This window comes from Pseudorca crassidens, chromosome 9 (genome assembly GCF_039906515.1).
Source record: "Pseudorca crassidens isolate mPseCra1 chromosome 9, mPseCra1.hap1, whole genome shotgun sequence".
Taxonomy (NCBI): domain Eukaryota; kingdom Metazoa; phylum Chordata; class Mammalia; order Artiodactyla; family Delphinidae; genus Pseudorca; species Pseudorca crassidens.
Window position 1 is genome coordinate 81055245 of NC_090304.1, and position 22422 is coordinate 81077666.

The 22422-nt window shown below is 36.9% G+C and overlaps 1 protein-coding gene across 2 annotated transcripts in view; it reads right to left on the minus strand.

The window, feature by feature from the left end:
- Positions 1-22422, minus strand: part of PDGFD (platelet derived growth factor D) — a 238043-nt gene that overhangs the window by 85935 nt on the left and 129686 nt on the right. The window lies entirely within an intron of this gene.

Sequence of the window (22422 nt, forward strand, 5' to 3'; positions counted from 1 at the left end):
TGATGGGGCTCTGCCTCCTGTTTTCTCACTCTGGGACCTGAGCTAATGAGGCATCGTTATTGTAAAATTAACAGTCATGGCAGAGGGAAATCAGAAGATGAAGAATTGCCCATCAGTTTTTAAAATACTTCTGTTTACGTTTCACTGGCCAAAGCTAATCACATGGCCAGACCTTTACTTCTAGCAGAGTGGGTAACTGGAAGAAAGGGAGAACTGGAAACTGATGAACAGTGTTGGTGGCCACTGCAGTGGTTTACTTGCTTCCCACATACTGAAGTGATGGCTTGACTCATCTTGTTTTCCAAATGGCAGCGTGATCTATCCATACACTAAATAGCATCTCATTGTTATTTTACTATAAGTCATTTCAATTATGGTGGGAGACATGGTCTGGAGAGAAAAATAAGAACAGAGGATTCATAGATGAAGACTTTATGACTACAGGGGCAGAAGAATTGTGCTGAGGTGCCAGAAAAGATATTTGAGTAAGAGTTCTTGATTTTCTTTAAAACTTGTCTTGTTAGAGATGGCAAATAGTTTACCCAGTAGGTAAACTCAAAGGTAATGGCCTCCTGCAGTACTATCTTTTTTTTTTTTTTTTTTTTTGCGGTACGCGGGCCTCTCACTGTTGTGGCCTCTCCTGTTGCAGAGCACCAGGCTCCGGACGCGCAGGCTCAGCAGCCATGGCTCACGGGCCCAGCCGCTCCACGGCATGTGGGATCCTCCCAGACTGGGGCACGAATCCGTGTCCTCTGCATCGGCAGGTGGACTCTCAACCAGTGCGCCACCAGGGAAGTCCCCTGCAGTACTATCTTAAAAAGGGTTCTGAACTTGTTTCTATATTAAGTGGGGAAAAATGGAAATGATTAACAATGTCTAGTATAGGCCAAGAGACACAGAGACAGAATGGCATCCCTTGCTTATATCAATGATTTTAACACTGAATCATATTCTATGTCTCTTTGTTACTTTATGTTTAGCTTTCTCTTGCTTGTTCAACAAGATTATAAATTTCTGAATAGTATTGTTATTCACAGTGGGTATATGATAAATACTTGTTGAATGAATATTTGCTTGGAAGTAACAGGAAAATTGCGTAGTTTACATGTTTGGGAGCAAACAAATCTCTGGGCATATTAAAGTTATGTAGCACATCATTTACATATTCTTCAGAATATTGATGAATGTTAGGTTACAATAATATTCTTCACAAAAGCTAGTATTTACTAAATATGTCCCAGGCATTACAATAAGTGCTTAATGTTTATTAGCCTATTTAAAAGTCAAGGGAACCTTATGCATTAGTCCTCATTATTACCACTTACTCCAAAACAGAAAGTCACTTGCTTATATGTAGCAGAGGTAAATTTTATTGTATTCTTTATTATGACATCATGACTTATTTTAATAGCATCACCTACTCTAAGTAGTAGACAGTCAGATTTCTGTAACCAGTAAAGCGGATCAAGAGGGGAGAATTGAACAAATGAGGTTAATATTCAGTGGATCTTCTTCTCCTTCTCATTTCAATACTTTATACATCCACTTATTCTGGTGCTGGTCACCACCATAGGCAAACTTCTCTCTGGTGCTAGCACCATACACGGTTCCTAACATTTAGCAGATAACTTAAGTGTTTGCCGCAGGTCTAAATAAATGAATGAAGAAATTGTATGAGCTGACAGATGATACTTCAGAGGAGATCATTTCCCATCTCAAATAAGATTACCCTTCTTACTCTCTATAACCATAACTGTAAAGCAAAAATTTAACAGCAAGGGGTAGGGGGAATGAGTGAAATACCTGGGGGAGATTAAGAGGTACAAACTTACAGTTACAAAGTAAATGCATCATGAAGCAGAAATGTAGAGCATGGAATATAATCAATAACATTGTAATGACTTTGTATGGTGACTTGACAGACAGTACAAAATGATCATGGTGATCACTTGGTAATATACAGGAATATCAGATCATTATGTTGTGCACCAGGAACTAACATAGTGTTGTAGGTCAATTATACTTCAATTAAAAAAAATAGTAAATAACTATGTTTAACTATGTTAAACAAGATATAATCATATGTTTGGAAAATATATACTGTACATCAGCGGTCCCCAACATTTTTGGCACCAGGGACCGGTTTCAGAGAAGTTTTTTCCACGTATGGGGGGTTGGGTGGTGATTCAGGCGGCATGTAAGCAATGGTTCAGGCGGTAATGTGAGCGATGGGGAGCGATTTGGGGCGGCAGATGAAGCCTCGCTTGCCTGCCGCTCACCTCTGCTGTGTGGCCCAGTTCCTAACAGCCGGAGGCCAGGATAGAGGTCCGCAGCCTGGGACTTGGGGACCCCTGCTGTATATAAAGGAGTCAGCCTGTCAAATTAGGAACTTGTAAATATTTTAATACATATTATCCTTTAGAGATTATTAAAAATGCTTGCAAAATCTGTGAAGGTGGTCCAAAGGTACAAACTTCCAGTTATAAAATAAGTAAATCCTGAGGATGTAATGTACAGCATGGTGACTAAATTATTAATACTTGTATATTTGAAAGTTGCTAAGAGAGTAGGTATTAAAAGTTCTCCTCACAAGAAAAAAATTTTGTAACTATGTGTGGTGATGGATGATAACGAGACATGGTGGTGACCATTTTGCAATATATACAAATATTGAATCAATATGTTGTAGACCTGAAACTAGTATAATGTTATACATCAATTATTTCTCAATAAAAAAATGCTTGCAATATACCCTTGGCTTACAAAACATATGTCAATATAAGTCAAGCTTGCTTTCTGGTCGGACCACTCCTGTGGTAATCTAAAATTTTTTTCTTTTTCGGATGAGATAGAAGAAAAGGTGTGGCCTTTAATAAAGGACAAACCATACTAACATTTAATGAATATTGAGAATGATGGAACTGTGTTTATATAAATTGCTGAAAAGGAATCTATCTGTGAACCCAAATAGGCATCTTCAGAGTCCTACTCTGGTTTATGCTAGAAAACTAGAAGACTATATGGGAAAAAAATGACTAATGATATACCAGCATCTGTCTGGCTTCCCTGGGAACCCACATATTAATAATAATCAGATAATCTCTCACATGTCTAGCAGAAAAGAAATCTGATGTTGTTTTCTGGGACAAGACCCAAAGTGGTCCTCCACTCTACAAGCACTGACTGAGATCTTAAAGAATGCCTGATGGGAATCAGGAGCTGCATTTAGACAGTGGAACCCTAAGTATGATGTTTTCACACTAAGATGATTCCACTAGGTAGAACGGGCAACATATAGGTTCTTCTGTTACTACTGTTTTTACAAAGGAAGAGAAAAGATAGAACATTCTTCTCCCATCAACTTAAGTCCTTCTTGCCAGTCTGTCTGTTGCTCTGAACTGTTAGTTTATTCATAAATCATGAATAACTGTTTTTAAATCTTACTAGATTTTATTCTGAAACACACTCAATGTGTGTTTCACAATGCTAACTTTTAAATTGAGCTAGAGTTACTAATCTTCTGTGAGATTGCTACAGATACCATGCTATTAGAAGCCAGCGACTGAAGCAAGGTTGTATTTTCTTCTTAGATTGGCAGGACACTGCTTGAAAAAGAAATGCAGATTTTATTTATTCTCCAGGGGTCTCAGGCGTGAGCAAAGCTACATTTTAAGTTAGAAAATACCAATTTCAGAGGCTGGAAGAACTACAGGTCATCTCTTTCAGTATTTCAAGATAAAAAAGAAAGGTAAAAACAGCATTGCCTTTGCATCTGGAATATTAAAAAAAAAAAAAAGCATTTTAAAGCAACTGTGCATGTAGGAAAATTATCTATTTAACATTTTCCTTAAATAAAATAGTAAATTCGAAAGCATGACTTTCTAACGTCTCTAAATTAGACCTAGGGATATATTTAAAATAAAATAGGGGCTTGGGAAGTGCAAAAACTGAATAAATTAAAAAGTACCAGAGTATTAGTATTCATTAAACCATTAGGATGGCATGTTTCACAAAATTATAATATCATGTGAGAATTTTGCATGGTTGTCCAATTTGGCTATTTCTATTTTCACTTTTGGTTTAAAAAAGGGACTCAAAGACAATCCTTTCATGCATATAAAAAGCTTGCATGGAAAATACACTGAATACCAACTGGTTTTTACTATCCATTTCATGTTTGTGCTACAGAGTCCAAAGCCTCGATAGAAACACATTCTCTCTCAATCTATCAACTTCTGAAGATTAGTAAGCTCTGAAGAAATATTTGCTGAATGAATCCTTCTGAGACTCTGCACACAGGGAGAGGTCTTTTACTTTATTTGCACAGCACCATGTGTTTAATCAATCCACTGATCTTATTATAGGCTAATTTAGGCTGCAAGTAACAGATGACCAAACTGAAAAATGATTTAATAAAATGTGTCCTGTCACATAGGCAATGTAGAGTTAGAACATATTCAGGGTTGGTTAATTCAAGGCTTTGCAACGTAGTCATGGGCTTCTACTTTTCTCTGCTGCCATCCTCGGTGTGTTGGCTGTTCTCAAAATGTTCTCCTCCATCTCTCTCCTCCTCACAGGGTAGGATTCAGAGGCCAAAGAAAGGGCTTTTCCCCACATGCGTCTCTTTTTAAGAAAGCAGAAATCTTTCTGGAACCCCCATGCCCACCCCAAGCAGGCACTCCCTCTGTCTCACTGGGCATGTTTGCAAGTCTACTCCAGTCCCAATAAGGGGAATGGAGTTACCATGATTGGCTCATACTCATACAACATACTCCCTTGGCTGGGGGCAGCTGAGCCTCCCCTCAAGCCCATGTCCACCCATCATGGTTCCGTGAGTAAGAAAAAAGAGGCAGGAAAGCAGTTGGAGTGGCCACTAATGGCAGTGATTTAAGAACTAGCATGTTTGTGTTTTTATCAAGGAATAAAAGGCCACTTGAAAAATACATTCAACCAATACTTCCTGAGTGCATGCTACTTCAATGTGAACAGGGCACCATAACCACTGTTGGAATGAAAAAATTAATATGACACAGTTCCTGCTCTGAAAACTGTGTTTATAACCTGTTTACTGGAAGAGACGTTAGTAGAAAAATCTTTCCTTCCTCACTGGGCATGGAATGCCACTCAAGAGATATGGGTCATATTAAAGTGAATTCTGTAAGGAAATCTGTGACTTTTTTAGGCCTCAGAAATCTCTCTTGCCTTAAAACAATCTGTTAACATTCCTTGGGTGTTTTTCCTGTCTGTTTTATTATTCATTATATAGAAACAAGTGCTAAGGACATCAGATAGGAAGTAAGATTGACTTCTATCCACTGGAAGCTGAGTCTCGGTCCACGTAGTCAAACGTTAGCCCTCATCTCCTGCTTTCTCCAGTTCAAGTTTCCAGTCTAGCATTCAATATAGCCTTCATCATTGTCCTGTCCAATGCCTCACACCCTCCATTATAAAAAATATAGTTCTTAAAATTAGGAATCTTCATAAACCCCAAATGCTTAAACACAAAAGTATTCAATAAACAGTAACTGAAGTTTGGAAGTTTTGATTTTTTCTCTCACCTACAGGATTTTTTGTGGGTGCCTTACAAAGACTTATTCAGCTGACATTGCCTACATCTTTATCTTATTATGTATTTCAGGATACTAACTTTTGTGAAGAAGAGCTGAAGTCTTACATAGCTACACCCATGAGAGCCTTACAGAAAGTAAGTGCACAATATTTAATTGTTATGGGTGTTATAGACAGGATCCCTGGCATCTTCTGATGGGCCATTTTGTACAGGTGCATCTGTCATTTACACCTGTAGAAAGATTTGAAAACTAGTACAGTGACAATTGCTATTCTCACTAGTAATTATGGAACAGAGAGATTTTTAAATTTATAAAAATAAACAGGGTACCTCATGATGATATGGTAAGTGGGAAAGGGGGTAGGGAATCAGAATTTCTTGGAACAGGCATTGTGACAAAAAACTTAGCATGCACTGCTTTCTTGCCTTTGCCTAAAATACTCATTTGTTTCCTGTCCTCCATTTCCCAGAATGAAAGCTTCTGGAAAATAACGACTGGGTCTTGTTCATTTTTACATCAGGACGTAATGGGAGCTAATAGGAGGCTTTCAATAAATATTTTTTGAATGAATGAAATTCAGAGTATTCTTAAAGTGAGATATTTATGTGCATTTACATATGAGGAAGCAGTACAGGAGAAGTCAAGCAATCAATCCATTCGTTGACTGAGTAGGTTTCATTTGCAGTTTTGAAACCAGAATTCACAAACCCTGCAGTCAAACTTATGACATGTACTCCTGCTAGACTGCTTTTGTAAACTAAGATGTCTTTTTGGGGTCTGGCCAATGAATGTGAGACCCATTTCTTTGTGAACAGTGATCCAGGAGGTGCCCAGGTGGCCCCTAGTCCTCAGGGGGAACTACATTCAGCCATATTTATAACCCATCATTGGGCCCCCGGCCCTTGAACATCCTGCCTGCTATGGTATGTCCTTTTCTGCCTCTCTTTCATGCCCCAGTGAATAAATTAATCCTTGAGTCTCAGATGCATAACACTGTGCCTGGCACAAGATGAGGCTGAGTAATATCTAGAAATAAATTATTCAATGATAATAAAAGGAAAAATTCTTCCTTACAGTAAATCAAATTCTACCACATTATGACTTATATCCATTTAACCATAAATAATTAACAATATTTAGTCTTTATTATCCTGTGCAAAGTACAATAGTAGATATTATAGGGCACAAACACAAAAGACATAAATCCTAACAAAGCAAGATATATAGATGGAAAATCAAACACATTTAATCCCGAATGCCAACTCTAAAAAATTATGAGATTTTTCCTGGAGTAGTGCATTGAGAAGACTGCAGACATGTTCTAGTGGAAAGACTACCATATATAATTATTAGCACCTACCCTGAGTGTGGAAGGGGGATAAATGGTCATACACATATATTATATTTGCCACCTCTATTGTAAAAGGGCTAAGGTGAATAAGCTTTCTTAAAAATAAGTAAGTTTGAATGGAGTTTTCTGTACTGCTTTCTACCTGTGTGTCTTTGGGAAGATCACCTAATCTCAGTGGCAGTTTCTTCATCTGCAAAACAGTGAGGACATTAACTTGTTCACAGACTCCAAGGACCAAAAACAAACAAATAAGCAAAAAAGACACGTGGAAATGCTTTATAAACTCTAAAGCAGAAATGTCGTTTAGCTAAACAGGCACACACAAAAATAACACAAAGGAGTAAACAATGAATTCTACGCAGCAAACATTTTAGGAGTTCAGAGGATGATGAGGCTTAGCCCAATTTATTGCTTCAAACAGAAGAAGTAACATATTTAATAGAATATAGAGATGGAGACATACACTTAATATTTTAAATTTGGCTCCCCTTGACACAATTTCTAGAAATGTTAGGCCCCAGAGCTATTTCTTTAATTTTTTTCTAATAAATCTGAGATAACTGTGGCTGTCGACATAATACTGAAAATATAAACCCCATTAAGTATGACCTGATTTTATCCATTTAATCTCCCAAAGACATTACAAATAATTTATTGATAGCTCCTAAATGAAAATAAAAGATGGAAAAATGTTTCAATCTAATAAGAATGAGATAATAGGTATGACAAAACATAAATATTAATAATAGCTGTAAGTATTTTATTGTATCACAGCTGTATTTTGGTACGTACCTTGTACAATGTCAGGGAACACAATAAATGTTTCTAGACTATGTTGAAAAAGGCAATGGAAAACATATTTTTCTATTTAGATCCAGGAAACTGACTATATTTTAAGAGTACTGAGCTTAGGATATAGTCATATTTTATACTCCCTTTTTCTTATGCCTTTACATAACTGCCAGGTTTCACATCCAGCCTAATATTATATTATTCCCTGCATGCATCGGTACTACTAATGGAATAGTTTCAAAAAGATAGGACCATTAATGCCAATATAAAGTTATTGAATTCATTATGTTTTAACTTCAGTTCTGGAGATTGTGTATGATCTATGAACTTGCTAGACAAGTTCTAGGGCAATGCTATTCAAAGTGCTTTTCTGCTGTGTGATGAAGAGCCTGCTGGGTTGAAAATCAACATACTGCTTCCTTTGTCAAAAATTTCTTGCTATAAAAAACAATTTTAGCAAACTAAACAATGCATTCAGGGTCATAGTTAATCTACATTTGGTGCAAGTTCCTTATCTTATTGTGGACTAAAAACAAACGGTTCATGGGAATGGCAGCAGGTCCACGGACCACATTTGGGCTGCACTGGTCTAGGGAAAACTATAAATGGATTGATTCTCTGAAGTCTGACCTACAGAATCACTAGCCTAATTAGGTGGAGTATTCTAGAGCTTCCTCACACAGCATTGTTTTGAGAGAGAAAAGGGCACTGGGGCCAATTCTTAAGTGTATACTATGTTAGATTTCATTACTGTTCCAGTTATTCATCCTTCCATAGTTTCCTCATTCTTTGCCATGTGACTTTCCTGTAGTCCCTCTAGAGTCAACCACTTTATTTTCCTACCCCATTGATACTGCACTTGGGAATATGACTTGATTGAGACAGGAGAATTCATATCTAGCCTAATATTATATTAGGCTATAATATATATAGTACTGGTGTGTCAGTTCTGAGCCTAAGCCTTAGGAGTCATCCTGTGTTTCTATTCAACCATCCTCTGCTTCTGCTATTTCCATAAGAAGCACATGTACTGGGTAGCCTATTAGGCTAACAAGGATGAGAGACACACGGAGCAGATGTGGATCCAACCTGAATGTAGGAGGTAACACCATACAAGCTTAGTCTGCGTATGTCAAACTCCATCTGACCCAGATAAATGAGTGAGAATAAATAATTTTTGTTTTAGGCCACTGAGCTTTGGGATGGTTGTTACACAGCTAATTCTGCAAATAGCTACTTAATGTATATACAAAAGGAAACTTTTAAGAGTCAAGGTGGAGGGGGGTTGCTGAGATGAATAGTGTTGGAAAGGGTACACTCACACCTTGGCTACAGGCATGGTAGAAAAGGTATTAATAACTATGTTTATGAGTAGCACATTCAGCAGATGTTAAAAACTCCTGATTTCACAAGTTCTGAGTATCCCCATCAGGGCTCTTATACAAGGAAGGACCATTCTTCCTTATTTTCTTCCCAAGTGAATGTAGCAAGGAACAAAAACAGAATGTAATACACAGAAACCAGAAATCTGTTAATGAAAGAAGAATGTTTTGAACTGAGATATAAAAGACTTTAACCATTTACTAGAGAAGAGGAATTTTAATCTAATAATAGACATATATAAAGTTATAGTCTTCAGTTTGCTTTCTTAAAATAGTCATGCTAAACTAGCAGATTCAACTGATTTCCTACTATTCTTTGTATTTTCCTTTCAAGTTCTAACTTAATGGATCCCATGTCCAAAATTCATAGTTGGACTCAAGAGCTCAGAGAGACAACTGCATTAATTTACATAGCTTCTGTGAGTAGACTGGACAAACAAGATTGCTTATAGAAAATGCTTTCAAAATTATTATTTAGAGTGTGATAGTATAATAACATATACTTTCTGTAGCACTAAGAATGGATTTTACCCCTCCAATTCCCTAGGTCAGTTTCCAAAATACTTGGTTCCAACCACACCATGAGGAAAGAAAAATATGACCTTAAGATTTTAAAAAAGTGAAACAATATTTTATCTTGGTTTCTGTTTTTACAGCGTTAAGCCACAATTTAGTGTATATATCTGAACCTTAACAAATATTAATTAAATTTAGGTCTGTATACACACACTAAACTTACAGGCCATTTTTGCTGTTGTTAAAGTTTCCTGTATACTATTTGATACTATTTGGGTAATAACTATATAAAAATGTAAAAACTGTTTTTATTTCTTCAAAGGTTTATTTGTTTATGCTTCCAGTTAGTCAAAAATGAAAACTATGGAACAACTGTCGCCCGAAGGAACGAAACATACACAAACATTTGATTTAGCAACCATAGCAAACTGCAGCAGCTCACTTAATAAAGTGGCTATAGCCATTCTGGGGGGCTCCCCAGGGTGAAATGTTCCACTTTGTATAGCTCTGTATATAATTAAAAATCTGCCGCAACTATGACCTTGAATATCTGCTGGAATAAAGTATAATTAAATAACCAGAATCTTGAGTAAACAGCAGCTGCAAGATAAGCAACAAAATGTCTTCTGAGCAGTGTTTTATTTACATCTTTCTGAACTACAAACTTCTTTGCTCCAATGCATTTCAAACAGCATCCTGTCTTTTCAGGAAGATCTTGATCTCAAAATATTCAATCATCCTTTTGCAGTTAAGGCAAAGTTTCTTCCACCTCACTCAACTCACTTAAGACAGACTTATATAATCATTCTAGAAATGCTCCTACCTACTGCGCAATATTTAAGAAGTGTTGATTTTGAGTACAAGGGGAAAAAGATGGCACTAACTTGTATCAATAGTTCTGTTTTTTTCATAAAAAAGCACACTATTGATCCATTCTTGGTAAATTTCACAATTTCTCCTAATGTCTTATCTTAACATCATGTAAAGACAATCCACTGTTAAGAAACGTCACATATCTTTTCCTTGAAACACATTATGTAGTCATAGACTAAAGATTACATAAACATGATCAGGAGATTTGCTAAACACATGCTCAGCATTTCTCTTTCAACAACGAACTAGTATTATAGCCACCATGGACGCTCAAAGGGAATTTTATAGGTTGGCAAAATGCTTATTACAATTTACACATTTACTGCAGAAATTCTCTTAGAAATGATTTCCCTATTACGTCTAAAAGCCATATTCAGAGAGAAATTATCACAACTTGTGTCTCTAACATTGGACATATTTTAATATACAAACATTGCTAATCTAAGGAAAAAAGGTGTACAAACTTGGGACACTCTGACTAATGTTAATATGATCCCAAACGTATCTTCAACATCTTTGCTTTTGACAACCTCTTATAAACTTGAACATATGTGTGATAGTGTAATATTAACTAAGGCTATGAGGAATAAAAATCACTTGAGTGAAGAGGTACTTCCCTTTGTGACTCTTATGAACAAAAATGTCTCACAAAGCACATAATTTGGCATTTAGTGTCAAGAAGGAGTTTTCATCTTGGACTATAAATTTAGATGATAAAATAGCTAAATCAAAACATCTCCAAGTATATGCTTAAGAATACATTTGAACATGATGATATGATACAAAGAAAAATGAAACAAGACGTTTATTCATTACCTATAACACTGCTATTCTAACCATATTTCAAATGTAAAACAACTTGGTCAGAGAATATGAATTTTCTTCAAAGAACCACAATAAGTCTCATGAATTGCATACAAATAACTGATGCTTAAGTCTGTGTCTCTCTAATGTTTGCTAATATTGTCAAAACAATGAGAGATACACATAAGGCCTCTGTAAAAAATGTGCATACAAATTACCAATTTGCACACATAAGTGTCAAATCTATATAACCTCTACTGAAGAACTGATCTCAAGAAGTTGTGGGCAGAATATGGAACACATCCTTAATCACGTATCATAACATGATTGATGCTTAAGAACAAGCCCACAAACTAACGCCAGGTGGACTTCTTAGGAGTCAATGGGATATCAACACTGAGACTCTTGTTTAAAACATAAAGAAAACGGGATATCAACACTGAGGCTCTTGTTTAAAACATAAAGAAATTTATGCACAGAACTAAAAGTGTCAAAGTGGGGGAATTGAATCTCAGTACATCCAAAGTCCATGCCCTTAAGACTTATGTCAAACTGTCTACATTTTATTATATATTGTAATTACCGAATACATAAAACTGTGAGCTTAATTGACAGAGCACTTTCGAATTGGAATCAGCCAATTTAGAGCAACAATTGAGAACACTGTTACAGAGTAGATAGAATAAGTGAAAGCTACACACCCACATTGAACCTGGAACCAGGCATCAAGATTTTGACCAGATGATGTGAGGTGTAAACCCGTCATGTTTATCTTTTTGTAAAATGTAAATGAATTGTTTGAGAATCTGGAAGAAATGACTGAAGAAAACCCACACACAACACAATAGATAAATATGTAACCACCACCACCCCTGCCCGCCCAAATTCATTTATGGTTGTTTCTCCTCAGACGTTAACACTAAGACAAGGATGTGGGTGCAGACAGTCTTTATTTGGGAGGGCATTCCAGGATGCATAAGCGAGAAGTGGATAAACTGAGACAAGGCAGGGAGAAAACCTAGTGAACACAGCATTGCTGTGGGCCACTGCAGTTCAACACCTCTGAGGCACCGTGTGGAGCAGACTTCAGAATTGCCCCACAGAAAGATGGAGAAGCTGGGGCATTTATCCACCAAATCCCATCATTTGCTGCTTGAGAGTTGTTTCTGGAGACATTAGAGCCCCAGCACTTCCAAGCTGAGGAGGTCTGAGCAAGCTCTCCAGAGACACAGAAACTAAGACACAAGAGCTCTGGAAATGGGAAGCTGTCAGCATTTACAGGAACACAAGCCTGGGCTCAGGGAGATGAGCTGGGGCAGCAACAGTATCTGCTTCAAAAGTATAAGCATAACAAAATCACAGCTTTGTTTATTCAGCAGTACCGTCTTTCTAAAGCACTGATAAACATTTCCAGCCACTGGGCAGCAAAGGTAAAGATGTTCTGAATCTGCCTTCCTTATCTCCCTCTTTCCTTTTGGGCACACCTTCATCATCTGACTGTCAGTTCCCACATGGACTCTCTACAGAGTCCCTCAAACGCCCTTTGCATTTTTGCCCCTGAAGCCAGTACAAGAGGTGGGAAAGCTAGGGCAGGCAGAGTTGTGTTCCAGCTGCTCCTGACTCAGTGGCTGTGGCTGTGACACTGTCTTCTTAGCCCATGAAGTGCCATTACATGCATGGTTCTCTGCAGTACCTCTTAAGGGCAGGCTTTCTTTAGATACTTGCCTTCCTGTTTTGATCCTAACCTATGCCACGCTGAAAGGAAGCCTGCTCCTTGGGCATACATCCAGAGCAACAGAGTCTTAATTGCTTTTTCTGATGGTCTCAAAAGTAAGGTTCTTGCACCTCCAGATGCATTGGTGAGGGTAGACAAAAAGTAGTATTTAACCGATCCATTTAAATTATCTATCCTTTTTGTATTTTATAATGTTATACAGTACTACATATAGTTTATAAATATACACATATTGAGAATGTGATCAAAGTTTCTTGTTGATTCTTTTTAACTAATGAGGTGCACCATCACAAAGGTTCGAAGGTCCTGCTCTGAGAGACTGCATCTGCTGTTCCATGGCTACAGGATCAATGACCACCGTCAAAATATCAGTTCTTCAAGGGGACTTCTAGATGGCTGTTACCAATTGTCCCGAGGAGTCCCCTACTGTCCAGTCCAAATGACTCTGTTACATCTACATATAACACTATAGATAGATGTCACAAGCATATTGTTGAGTAAAAGAAGCCAAACACAAGAGTACTTACTGTATGAGTCTATTTACGTAAGAAACAAAAACAGGCAAAATGAATCAATGTTGTTTGAAGTCAGGATAGTGGTCGCTTTGGGGACTAAGTGGAGGCTGGAAGTGACCACAAATGTTAATTCTCTTTCTTAAACTGGGTGCTGGATTCATATATGTGTTTGCTTTTTTAGAAAAGCTTTTTGAGCTGTGTGTATGTGATTCATGCACTTTTCTGTATGTAGGTTTTACTTCAAGAAAGAGTTTCTTGAGTGTTGATTTGCTCAGCTCTGTAAATTGCTCTGAGGATTTGGTTAAAAAAAAAAAAAAAAAAAGGACTTTGAGGAAGGTATGTGGAATGAGGCTCTCTCATTGTTCCATCTAACACATGACCGTCCATAATAATGATTCCAAACCATAATTTATGGGAAAGACCATACTTATACTTTTGGCATCAACATCAACAATTTGGTTGTCTACTAACTTGACTTACTTTGCAACAGTTTTAATTATGGTGAATGGATTATCTTTTCATTATGTTCTTTCTGCTCAACAATTCTGTAAGTGCCTTACAAGCAGAACCTTGTTGTCTACTTCCTTTGGTTAAAAACAACACTGAAGAACAGCTCACAGACTGCTATGGTTAAAAATGACACTGAATAAGTTGTTGAGATAATACACTCTGAATGGATTTATTTTCAACTTTTGAAGGATACTTCTTGGGGTTTTGAAACAAATTAGTGACAGACTCTTGCTACTACCCTGAGAAGCCTGGAGTGCAAGGTTGAAGAGAGTAGGGACAGCTCTAAAAGCACAAAAGCACCAAGTCCTAGTCAATGAGGGCTTAAAAATTAATCTGCATATCACCTTCAGGATATATAAATTTTAACCTCTCTTCTTAACTTTTCTGGGTTAATTATTGCTTCTACTCATCGAGGGAAAAAAAACTTCGGTAGAGTGCTTTTCTATTTACAGGACAAATTCAAATTATCTATCCATTAAGCCCACAGCAAAATCTTATGGAAAAGAGATCATTGTCATTATCCTTATTTTATATAAGAGGAAAATGAGGCTCAGAGAAATATATGCTTTGTCCAAGGGCATTCAGATAATGTGACAAATCCAGTGAACATAAACCCTCCTTTTTTTCACTTCAGAGCCACAACAGGCTTTGTCTTACTGATCTGTGTATCCAACCCAGTTCTAGTGTGTGTATATGTGTGTGTGTGTGTATGTGTGACTGTTTTTCCACTACTGCAGATATTGAATACTGTTGTTGTATACAAGGATAGAATAATATAACTTGATTAAATGTTTGATACTAGTTTTTTTAAGATGCTTGTATTTTGTTCATGTTTTATGGTCACAGAGTCACAACGAGTTGATATTTTCAAAGGAAAGAAATTGCAGCCTTCTTTGTAAGAAGTGATTCGCCTAGAGCCTATTTTATTGTAAGATAAATTCTTTTTCTCTTATTGAGGTACCTTTTATCTAGGATGGTCCTAACTATTTTAGATGAAGAATTCAATACCATAAAGGAATGATCTACCTAGGACTACAAAAGAGAAGGTAGAGACCTGAGGCTAACTGCTAGATAAATTTGCTACAGATCCATCCCAACAAACACAAAGTATACCTCCTACCTGAAATTGTCACTGCTTTTTAATTTAGGCTGGCTTACTGCAAGTTCAGTAGTTGATGATCCTGTTTGGTTTAAATTTTTCTCTAAAGACATAGTCTGAGAGCACAATCTTAGCATCAGAAACTTTGACTTCAGTGGGGCTCCACTTTTTGATGTCAATTTAATGCCAGTATATTTTATGTTGTAGAAGCAGTAATTTATGAGTTATCCTTAACATTTGATCTAGTGTCTCTTAGTCACAGGCATGAAGGGCTCACCACAATTCTACATTCTAGATGAAACACACTGAAGTAAGAACATGAAATCAAACCATGTCTTTGTTTAAGATTAATAGTAATTTAGGTTGTTTTGTAGAAAAATAAGGAAATAGAGAAAAATAAGACTCAAAACTCAATAAGTTTTGTTAGGGTTACCAAAGACATTTCTGTTCCATTTCATTTATAGTTTGTAAAGAAAAAAAAAAATCAATGATCTTATCTTCTTTCCCTTCAACATCTGAAATTGGGTCTCTTATTTTGAAAGCCAGGGTATGTGGTTTCTCTGATTAGTACGTGTCCTTTGGAGGCCTCCAAAGAGAGACTATTCATGTTCTGTGAATTAGCAGCACTGAAATATTTTACCAATATATGAGTAAACAAAAGCATATCAGCAGTTAAGCACATTTTATGAGCTGAGTGAAACAGAATATTCATAAGTGGAATGGAAATGACAATGGAATAAAGGACAAGCCTGGGAGTTTCATGTCTCTCAGAATAGAGAGATAGCCCACGAAGACATTAACACTCCCAAACCATTCTGATAATAAGAAGGAGAATTCTCTGGACCTGATATCATTTAGATGGCCTAAGAAAGAATTCTCCTTGTATCTAGGCTGCTAAATTTAATTTATCTGAGCAAAATAGGTGAGTTGATTTCTCTTTTGTTTGCTATTTTTTTTTTTCAATTGAAGTTTTTGTTTATCAGGCTTTCTCATTTCCATGGTTAGAATACAGTTAAATTCTACAGACAGATGGGTTTTAGCCATGCTAATTACCATGGTGATCAATTAACTCAGCTGCTGTTTAGAATAGAGAAAGCTACATAAACAACCTGGAAATTTTGTCTTTTATAAGACAGTTGTAGAAACATCACCTATCATGCATATAATTCATAAAATATCAAAATGACCATGTTGTTGTGGTACAATGGGCTTCTTTATTTATTTGAGATCCTTCCAATATACCTCTCTTCTATGAGGAAACATACATCCATTCTATCTGACCCAAAGTGTCACAATAAATGAAGTGACCTGTCACATTACTGGCTTTTGTGGTGGCATGGCTGGTGGCTGGAGGCCTCTTCAGACCCTTCCTGTTTGGACGGCGTGCTAATTACTCTGTGCCCTGGGGTTAGATGTCTCATGCGTCAGAAGTGAATATATGTAGACAATGCAAAAACTGGTAACTTTCAGAATGTTTTGCCCTGTATTATCCATATATGTGTAGTGTTATCAACACCTTTTTAAAAAACAAAGTATTATATTCACTAATTATATACACTCACACTGAAAGCACTTACAAGGACATTTGGAAATTCCTGATGCAGCCTCTACACATTTTCTAATAAAATATCTCCACAGACTAGACAGTAACAATCTAAGACTGATAGACAAGGCAATGCCAACGTCCTGAAGGAATCTTCACTAACTCTAAAGCAGATGAAGGTGAACTGAGAACAAGACCTATGCAGATTTCAATCCAGGCACTGCATAGGCTTTTCCTCCTGATAAAGACTGTCTCTTAGCTTAACCAGCCAGGCTCTGTACAGAAACAAACATGGATATTCATTCTGTTTGTCTGTGTGGGTGCCTGTGTGAATGCTAGGTTTCAGGGAGAAGGCTAGAATATTATTCCTTCCCTGTACCAACCCTACTATTCTACTGCATCCATTTGATAATAGCATCTACAAGGAAACAAAATGAACAGTAAAATGTATGTGTGTAAGAGGAGAAAGGAGTCAAGTGTATGGCATGACACATCAAGGAAAGGATTGCTCCTCTAAACCCAGGGGGTAAAATTTAACTATGGCTGTGACCAAATCATACTTCCAGGTTGAACTCAGTAGCACTTTCACCAGTGAGCTTTCTGCATAGTCCTACTCACTCCCTGCACCCCTCACCCAAACAAGTAACCTCTATCCAAGCACAGCATTTTATTTATACATCTATCACGACTTTTACTAATTTCTGTTACATAAAATGATTCAAAGTGCTTGAGTCTTATCTGGCCTAGTAGATATCTTGTTCTTTGGAGGAAAGTGACTCCTATTCATCTTTCTGTCCTCAAAGCCCCTACTAGTCCACTGATTTGCTCATAGGAAGTGGTCATTAAATATTTACTACGAGAAATTATTAACATGTTTCTGAGCTAATCTCCAAGTGGCAGAAAACTGAACTAGTTAAACAAATCTATAACTTTCCAAATACATATTTTTTTTATAACTAATTGGACCAAGCCAAGATACTTCCACTGGTTTCTCACTAGGACTAAGTATACAGGAAGGACAAAGCAGAAAAGTATAGAATCCACAAGTAAATTATTGATAGAACTATTAAAGTGTATTTGAACTTATAAATAGATCCCACTGGTATTTCTAAACTATCGTGACAGTGTTTTTGAGATGAGCTCATTGCAAGTTACTATAAACGAGTAAACGATAAAAAGTGGTTTGAATAATTTTCCTCAGTCACAGCTGAATTCAAAACATAAGGCCCTATTATCATTTCTGCTACTATTTTGTGTTATATGGCTACTCTCACAGCAGGAATAGGAAAATAAATACATTCCTTTTCTAAGGTACACTGAAAGTTAAGAAAAGTAATTATCAACCCACAAAGTTATAAATTGTTTTTATCCTGCTTTTAATTTGTTACACTAAATTTATTTAATCTATAAATGTTTCCCTCACAAATTATAAGTAATCTTTAAACCTTCAATAAACAAGGTGGGCATCCCATAGATCAGAATATTTTTTATATTCTTATATTCTTTTATGTTCTTAAGACATTTTATATTCTTAAGACAAAGTACAAAATCATAGTAGCAAACTTTCTTTAAAATGAAAATACACATACATGTATATTTAGACATGGAAAGTATATATATATATTGAAACACTAAAAGTTATCAAGAGATTATATTACTTTCAATATGCAGTGTATACCTTAAAATGCATCTCTTTTTATGATGTTGTTAAAATGATAATCTATAAAATAAAGTAATAAACAAAGGCACGATAAAAATACTCCCGCTGAAAAGTGACATCATCTTCATTGCATTCTCAAAGTAATTGAAAACATATCCTGAGTGTGTGCTTGCTCTTTCTCTCCACGCATGTGTGTGTGTGTGCACACGTGTGCAGGCATGTGTGGGTCTTCTGTTCATATTCTTTAGTTTCTTACAATAAAGAAAAAACACTAGCTGAGTTCCCAGCAGACTAATTTCTCAGGTCTCATGAGTTTCTTCAATTACGTATCTATTTATGTATTTAAGAGGACTTATCATGGTCTTTAAGCTTCAAAAATGGGCAATACTAAACTTTTTTAATAGGGGAAACCTCCAAACAAACTAATAAAAAGCTTAAACTTCCATCAGAGCATTTTAACGTGTCTACTAAATGATTAACTACCTGAAGAAATAAATGTTATTCATTAGTGGCAGTTCTGGCACAATGTATTGTATTGCAAACAGAAAAACAGCGGGAAAGTTAGTTGTTTAACCTATGAATACAGTGGGAAACTTAGTTGTTCAGCCTATGAATACAGCTTTAAAAATTCTGTATCTTTCCCTAAATGGCATTGAAAATCTCAAGTGATGATTTAACTGTTTTAATAGGTCTCAATTACACTATATTTTTAAAGTAACACCAGGCATGTATTTAAAGGAAAGAGTCAAAATACAGCAAGCTAATATATTTGCTTAATGTGGTTTAATTATTGTATACACTACATAATGACATTCATGTAGCTATATTATTTTTTCAGATAAAGGACATTTGTTTTGCTCTGTAAAGCAAGAGATGGTACTTTAAACATCAGCTCACTGTACTAAGTGGAACCATTAATTACCTGGATTTTTGCTGCATTAAGTTTTTATAAAGAAGCAAGTTATAAAAGGTATTACTGTGAATTTACTTCAAAAAATAATTTTGGGGCTTCCCTGGTGGCACAGTGGTTGAGAGTCCGTCTGCCGATGCAGGGGACACGGGTTCGTGCCCCGGTCCGGGAAGATCCCACATGTCGCGGAGCGCCTGGGCCCGTGAGCCATGGCCGCTGAGCCTGCGCGTCCGGAGCCTGTTGCTCCGGAACGGGAGAGGCCACAACAGTGAGAGGCCTGCGTACCGCAAAAATAAAAATAAAAATAATTTGGGGGTTATTTACTTGGCCAGTATGAAATAAGTGTCATCTTTTCTATTTTATGGGTATTTAGGCTATACAATGAGAATTGATTTTCTGAGTGATAGCCCTGAGACCTTGCAGGTGTCTCACTTATCAAAGAAAGATTCAATTATGTTCCTACATTGTACTTACCAAGGAAGAAAAGTAAGAGTATATACTTCACAAAAACTCCTAAAGAAAAGTTGCAATAACCTTCAGTTACCCAGATTAGCACCCCTAGATTATTCAAACCTCCCATTTCCAAGTGGTCTGTACAATAAGGATTTAAGGTATAAGAACGTTTTACATTTAGGAGTATCTTTATATACTCCCAATGATCCCCCATTTATTACATAATTAAAAGAGGTTTTTAATTAAAATTTTGAGGTAAGAGAATTACACATATGGTATTTGAATCACCAATAATACTGAGTAAAATGAAAAAAAATCAAAGAATATACAAAATTAAGTACTAAACAGCCCCAGGAGGCTGTATTTATCTTTTCAGATTCCAGGCTTAAACCTCTGTTGCAAATTGTAACAGAGGTTTAAGATCTAGATGGTTGACTGGACCACAGAATCCGAAGGCTCCCTGCCAATCCTGACATCCTGTGATCTATGGAATGATGACAGTTCATTGGCCAGACCTTGAGTCTCTTTGCTTTCCACTGTGTGTTCTCAGTAAAGGGTAAAATAGTAAAAGGCACATAAATGAAAAATGCCACCAAAAGTAAAGAATTACAACAAGATAATAAAACATACTGCATAAAACTTAATTATGTTCAGTATGAAGGCAATGGTAACATGAAAAAAGTTGCTGGCTGCTTTTGATGTGAATCCTGAATACCTGCTTTGCCAAAAAAAAAATCTTATTCTACAAAAATAATTTTATTCACTGCTTAAAAAGACAAAAACCCTAGTATTATCTCCTTAACTTATTAAGATTTTAAGCAACATTGTCTGAAGCTGGTTGGGGTAGGGGGAAATGAACGTGGAACGTAAGCCCTACCAACTTCTCATCTGCTCCTTAGCAGAGTAATTTGCATATGAACATGTCTCACCTTATAGTTGTTCCCAAACTCAGAGGAAACCACTACTGATCTCTGATGAGGACACTAAGAACCACAGAAGAAATTTATTAACTTAATATTGTTGGGCCAAAGGGCCATCCATCTCTATAAATAGTGAAAGATAGTTGTAAATAATTCATAATTTTCTACAAGAATATTATGATGCTAGTTTTTTTTCCCCTAAATTTTTATAAAATCCTCCTTATCATGAAGTGCTGCCTTTCATGTTAAAGGCTCTAAGTCAGGCAGTCTTCTTCTCAGCCTTGTCCTCCACCCCAGCCCACCCCTACATGACTGACTTGTCATCTTTCTAAGTCCAACTCTTTCAGGAAGCCTTCCCTGCCCAACAGCCCTCTCCATATTCTGCATTTGTTCTGCATATATTATTAATTTCTCCCACATTCTGCCAGATTCTATGGTACTTTTTTAAACCCCCAATTTGTGTGTGTGTGTGTGTGTGTGTCCTCTATTTTAGACTGCGCTCCTTTAAGAACACAGCCTGTATTTAACATTATCATGTGCATCCCTGAAGCTTTGCACATGCTTCACACACAGTAGGCATTCAGTCAACATTCCAAACATAAATGAATATGAGTATGAAACATTAGGATAATTAGAGCAATGAGTGAAATATAGTCCTCCACCTGAGACAAACACATGAGAAACAGGGACACCTCCCCCCGCCCCAGTTCTTTAGACTGATGCAACATCTTTCTCTAAGTAATAGTGCAGGTCTTCTGACAAGACTTGAAACAAGGAGAGGGGATGAGGCAGAGGATATTGACTACCTTTTGGTTCATAAGAAAATATACTTGGGAAGACCAAGCTAGGAAAGCATGACCTCTTTAAAGGGCAAAACACATTGTGAAATCTAAAGAAAAAGAACTGGCACTCAAGGATTTTCTAGACGATTTCCTTTTGCCCTGAGGCACCACATTACCCTTGCCTTTGTGCCTCCACTCTGGTATGGGGCAGGGCTGTGCCCTAGGGTCAGGGAGTGAGGCAAATCTGGCCTCCAGTGTGGCATTCCCCATGCATTTTACTACAGAATAGATGTCAGATTGGTCTCCTCAAGGTTCCTCTCACTCATCCATTCAAGGTAATGGCCTATTCCTAACCAGTCTCCTATTTTAGAGACCCTCTGTGTTTTCCATACAATTCTGCTCCCCAGATCCAATGGGTAAATATATCCTGTCCATTCTACTTATGAAACACTTTAATTCTCCACTGCCTCTTACATTTTCGTATTCTAGCAAGAGCCCCCTCTTTGAGCCACTGAGAAAGCCTCTACCTGACCCTCCTGCCAAAACGTATGTCTTCCATTTGTTGTGAGAAACCTCTTCCTTAAATCAATTAAATAAAACAAATAAACATCGCAAAGACCTGCTTCAAATCTCTTCCATTTCCTTTCTTTTCTCTTTTTTCTCTCCCTCTGGGGGGGAAGGGTGGGGAGGGGAGGATTCTTGCTTATTGATAATATTTAAACTCCTTGGGCCCATATGTGACTCCTTATAACTTGGTTCCAATGAATTTTTTCCAGCTTCATGTCCTGCCATTCGAATTCATGTACAGATTTATCCTATTAAGACGTTTAATGTCTCACATTTCTCTGGAAATAACAGGCCTTGTAATGAATTCTTGCTTTATACATACAATTCTTTTTGTCTCGAGTGACTCTCACCACTTTCCACGTGGGAAATGCTCATCCTTCAACATCCACTTGTCTCCTCTCTCTAAAGACATCCCTCAGCATGCTGAACACGTCTGCAAA